Source organism: Lepus europaeus, chromosome X (assembly GCF_033115175.1).
Source record: "Lepus europaeus isolate LE1 chromosome X, mLepTim1.pri, whole genome shotgun sequence".
NCBI lineage: Eukaryota > Metazoa > Chordata > Mammalia > Lagomorpha > Leporidae > Lepus > Lepus europaeus.
The window spans coordinates 100,468,522-100,474,283 of record NC_084850.1 but is presented as its reverse complement, the minus strand read 5'-3'; the positions used below and the strand labels follow the sequence as shown (position 1 = coordinate 100,474,283).

The 5,762-nt window shown below is 40.0% G+C and overlaps 1 pseudogene; it reads left to right on the top strand.

The window, feature by feature from the left end:
• The first annotated feature begins 5,073 nt into the window (after positions 1–5,073).
• On the top strand, positions 5,074–5,243 carry LOC133753950 (U2 spliceosomal RNA; annotated as a pseudogene).
• Positions 5,244–5,762: the final 519 nt, after the last annotated feature.

Sequence of the window (5,762 nt, the reverse complement as noted above, 5' to 3'; positions counted from 1 at the left end):
AAGAAAGAGAGATTTACCACGCCTAACCTGGGAGTGTCATCTTTGACATACCCTCAAACCTGAGGAACCAAACACAGCTCTCGGGCCACACTCATCTCAAGCCTCTAAGGCTCCACCAAAAGCAGACAGTCCACTTAATATAGAGCCATAGTGTAACAAGAAAAAACACCACAGTGAAGAAACCAAATATCTCCAACATGCCAAACAACAAATGCAAAAACCGAGGCAACAAGAACAAGGAAGACACTATGACGCCCCCAAATGAAAAAGACACCCCAATTCAAGATTATGAAGATGATGAGATCGAAGAAATGCAAGAAGCGGATCTCAAAAAATTGATAAGAACATTAAGAAGTTCTCAAAAACAAATTCTTGAACTACAGAAATCCTTAATGGACAAGATAGAAAATCTCATGAAAATGAAATATTAAGGAGGAATAAAAATGAAATGAAACAACTAGTAGAACATGAAACTGTGATAGTGACAAAAAACCACAATGAAATGAAGAACTCAATAGATCAAATGACAAACACATTAGAGAGCCTTAAAAACAGAATGTGCGAAGCAGACGAGAGAATATCAGACTTAGAAGACAGAGAACAGGAAAGGAAACAGGCAAACCAAAGAAAAGAAGAAATTAGAAATCTAAAAAATATTGTAGGGAATCTACAGGATACTATTAAAAAACCCAACATTCGGGTTCTAGGAGTTCCTGAAGGCATGGAGAGGGAGAAAGGATTAGAAGGCATTTTCAGTGAGATACTAGCAGAAAATTTCCCAGGTTTGGAGAAGGACAGAGGCATCTTAGTACAGGAAGCTTATAGAACCCCTAATAAACATGACCAAAAGAGATCCTCACCACGACATGTTGTAATCAAACTCACCACAGTGAAACATAAAGAAAAGATCCTAAAATGTGCAAGAGAGAAACGTCAGATTACTTAGAGGATCTCCAATTAGACTCACAGCAGACTTCTCATCAGAAACCCTACAAGCTAGAAGGGAATGGCGAGACATAGCCCAGGTACTAAGAGAGAAAAACTGCCAGCCCAGAATATTATATCCTGCAAAGCTCTCATTTGTGAATGAAGGTGAAATTAAGACTTTTCATAGCAAACAGGAACTGAAAGAATTTGTTGCCACTCATCCTGCCCTGCAAAAGATGCTTAAAGATGTGCTACACACAGAAACACAGAAACATGGTCACCAATATGAAAGAAGGTAAAGGAAGGAAACCTCACAGCAAAAGATCACAGGAAGCTCAATTTCTCTTTGACATAGAATTAAACTCTGATGCTCTGTTAAAGCAATGTGTTAAAGTAATCTATTATGTTCTCTTGATGTCTGTTAAATTCTAATTGTTCAAAAACAGCTGAATTTTTATTAAGAGTTATGGGTTATTTAAATATGTGCTTATTTTCAAAGATTTGAATAATCACCTTGTAACAATGATCAAATTTGGTCTATATTATGTCATGATTTTTAAGGAATCTTATTTCAACCAGATATTTTGGATTTTGAGCCCTCTTGGCATTCTTGACAGGCATTCAAGAAATCAAAGTTTCAAACAATCTGGTCTCTAAAATTTCCAGTAAATCTTGGACTTTGGTTTTTCCAGTTTGGGCCCAACTGAAAAAAATCGAAGGACCTATGTCTCTCATCTTATAGAGACACCAACCAATCAGGCTATTTGGATTATATTAGAAGTACTGTCAAGATGTGATGTGGTACCAAACTTTAAGTTTCTATAATGGAAAATGCTATTAATACAAATGTTTGAGAAATAAAAAGTCTAATGATCTTGTGTTACTAGACATGATAGTTATCTTAATGAGAAAGCCCCAGAGGCTTAAAGGGTTAAATACTTGTAAAATCCTACAGGTGCTTTCAAAAATACTGTGAAGTAAGCAAGTGCCTCTTGTTGGCTGATGAGTTTATAATTTTAAACATGGCGACTTAAAGTCTTTTGTCATCCACAGTTATATATGATTTGCTGCTCATAAAACTAAAACCTTGTTGGTTCTGTGTTTAGCTGTGCTCCTATAGGTTCCTATGGACTTTTTCCAGCCACTTCTATTGTATTCAGTACTTTGGGATGGCCCTGTAAACAGATGAAGCCAATAATGTATTAACAGTACCAACTGAGAGAAAGTATGGTTAACTGAGGTTACTAAAAACAAAAAGCAATTCAAATCAATTGGCAATCTACAAAAAGTTAAAGATTTTAAAAGCTATTATTAAAATTGCTATATTGGTCTATTATGCTATGTTATATGTGTGTACATATTGTATGTCCACATGGGGAAATGTTATTAAGAGTTTTATTTTAAATGGCTTATAGATAAGATTGTCCATAAATTTAAGCTGCTAAAATCAATCAAAGATACATTTTAATTTGTGTGACCTGAATCTCTGCATCACATGTTTTAAACTTGTTGGTAGAAAGAAACTAAAAACATTTTATAGGGTTGTGCTTAAGTTTACTGGTTAAACAAACTACACCATGTTAGATATTTAAGAGGTGTTTTCAAATACATGATTCTTAAAGTTTATAGAAGGCATTGGACCTTCTGGTAAATGTTTTCTTAAGTTGTTATCTAATGGTTGAAACTGTTTGCTAAGTATTCATGTGATATTGCTATTGTCAGCAAGCGATCTAGGACTTGCTCCCTCATTTCTCTATTCTAAGCCCAACTTGTTCTTTCATTTCTCTATTCTCTTCAAGGTAGGAAACTAATTCTATTATGAAGGAATCTGTAGGACACACAATTTAATCTTTAGACCTTATAAAAGAGATGGCTAACATTTTTCTGTAATAGCATAGCCAAAATAAGAGCTTAAATAATAATATCATAGCTAGATTCACTTCGCCATCAGCGAAGTAAACAGTAAGTAGAAAAAACCTCCCTTTCAGACCAAAGGGAAAGAAAGTTTTAAAGTGAGAATATAATTTTCCTCATGGGCATTGTCTACCTTAGAAAAACTACTACAGAACATGCCTGTGACTATAGACTTGTAGTTCAGGCCACCGAAGATTAGAGATGGGACATGGGCACTCCCTTGACTTGCATCCTCTGGTCTGCTTTAACACAAACCAGGAGGAAAAGAAAGCTAGGCACCAGAAGCAATGGGTGGCAGGCCTATTAATGGCTGATCTGTACAGTGATCTGCCCTCAAGGAGACCCAACAGGCCAGTCCACTGCAGTGGCTTTCAATGTGGTAAGCCTGGGCTTCAGCAGAAGTCAGCTTGTGAAGAGCCCTGGCAGCTCTGCCAAGAGTTGGATCACTGGAAATGGACCTGCCCTGGAGTCGAAGGATGCCCAGGTCAGAGCCACAGATCTTATTGGCTCTAAGCTGAAAAGCCCTTCACTCAGCCCAGCTTCCAAAGTGACCACTGCAGCTGAGGGGATGGTCAAGTAGGGTCAGCAACATTGCAGGCAGAACTGTAAATTTCTTGTTAGAGATGCCCCCTGCCTTTACCTGGCCAGCTCTCCTCCCAGGCCAGCCAAGTAATGAAAGTCAACAGAGTGCCTTCCCCTAGGAGGTTCACACCTCCCTTAGGATATACCCCATGTGAAGAGATAGATAGGTCTGGGCCTCTTAACTTACAAGGCCTAAAGCCCACCAGATTATTATCAAGCCCCTTCTATCAGGTTCTATTTGCCTCTCAATCAGAAAACTTAATTGTAGCTTAGACAGCACCTTTCTTAGCTCCTCTAATAATGACTCTGCCCTTTGTTCTAGACCCTGTCTAGCGTACTTGGGCCTCATTCCTTTGTAATCATAACCTCTACTCTACCACCAGTGGCTCTACTCCCAACCTGTGTGTACTGATGGTCCTGTTCCCCACTTAATGCTGTATAATTGTTCAAACCTGGTAAATGCCACTCTTAGGATCATTTGTTACTATCCTCACTCTGTCTTTTATGACCTTGTCTAAATATGATCAGAGTCGGCAAACTTGGAAGGCTTCCATAGCCTTGGCAACTCATGACAACAGCCTAGGGTGGTTACTGGCGCCATAAACTAGAGTGTCAATTTGTTGGGTCAACAACAGGAGCCACTGTGCACTTGCTCCTCATGTGGGATCTCTGTCCTTAATGTGCTGTACATTTTGATTTAATGCTATAACTAGTACTCAAACAGTATGTTTCACTTTGTGTTTCTATGTGGGTGCAAACTGTTGAAACCTTTATACTAAATTGATCTTCTGTGTATAAAGAGAATTGAAAATGAATCTTGATGCAAATGGAAGGGGAGAGGGAGCGGGAGAGGGGAGGGTTGCGGGTGGGAGGGAAGTTATGGGAGGGGGAAGCCATTGTAATCCATAAGCTTACATTGGAAATTTATATTCATTAAATAAAAGTTAAAAAAAATCTGTAAATTTGGGGCAGCATTGTGGCACAGTGGGTTAAGTCACTGTAATCCTGGCATTCCATATCAGAGTGCCAGGTCAAGTCCTGGCTGCTCCACTTCCAATTCAGCTTCTTGCTAACGTTCCTGGGAAATTAGCATAAGATGGTCCAAGTACTTGGGCCCCTGCCACCCATGTGGGAGACCTGAATGGAGTTCCTGGTTCCTAGCTGTAGCCTAGTCCAGCCTTGGCTGTTACAGTCAGTTGGGGAATGACCCAGGGGATGAAAGAGATTCTCTCTCTCTCTCTCTCTCTCTGCTGCTCTGCCTTTCAAGTAAATAAATAAATAAATAAGGGCTGGAATGTGGCATAGCAGGTAAAGCCATTGCCTGTGACACCAGCATTCCCTATGGGTGCTGGTTTGATTCCTGGCTGCTCTACTTCTAATCCAGTTCCCTAATAATGCACCTGGGAAAGCAGTGGAAGATGGCCCAAGTGCTTAGGTTCCTACACCCACATGGGAGACCTGGATAAAGCTCTTGGCTTTTGGCTTCAGCCTGGCCCAGCCCTGGCTGTTGCAGCTATTTGGGAAGTAAACCAATAGGTGGAAGATTCTCTCTCTCTCTTTCTGTAACTCTGCCTTTCAATTAAATTAAATCTTGAATGAATGAATGAATCTTTTAAAAAAATCCGTAAATTTTCCTTCTTTCTATTCCTCATCACCTCTCGGCCTTTTGGCTAAGATCAAGTGTAGTATTCCTCATCCCCTTGTAAGTGCCATTTATTTCTGATGTAATCAAGTTATTTATCTTTATAAATTATCCCATATTTGGGGCTGGCACTGTGGCATAATGGGTAAAGCCGCCACCTGCAGTGCTGGCATCCCATATGGGTGCCAGATTGAATCCCGGCTGCTCCACTTCTAATCCAGCTCTCTGCTATGGCCTGGGAATGTAGTAGAGGATGGTCCAAGTCCTTGGGCCCCTGCACCTACGTGGGAGAGACCCTGAAGAAGCTCCTGGCTCCCGGCTTCGGATCGGCATAGCTCCAGCCATTGCGGCCATCTAGGGAGTGAACCAGTGGATACAAGACCTCTCTGTTTCTCTGTGCCTGTCTGTATCTCTGCCTTTCAAATAAATAAAATCCTATATTCTGGATTTGGCTGATTGTTTTTCTATCTCCTATGTTCACCATACCCTTCATTAGGTTTAGGTTTTATGTTTTTTTCTAGTTTTGGGTATCAGCACATCATAGGTGGCCCTATATATTTCAGGAGGCACATAATATGTAGCTATATGTAGCTGTTCCACTTTTCCTGGTGCCATCATTGATCAATAAGTTCAGGTAATATCAACTTGATCCCTCCATTGTAAAGTTCCCTATCATTACCTAATACTTTTTTACCCA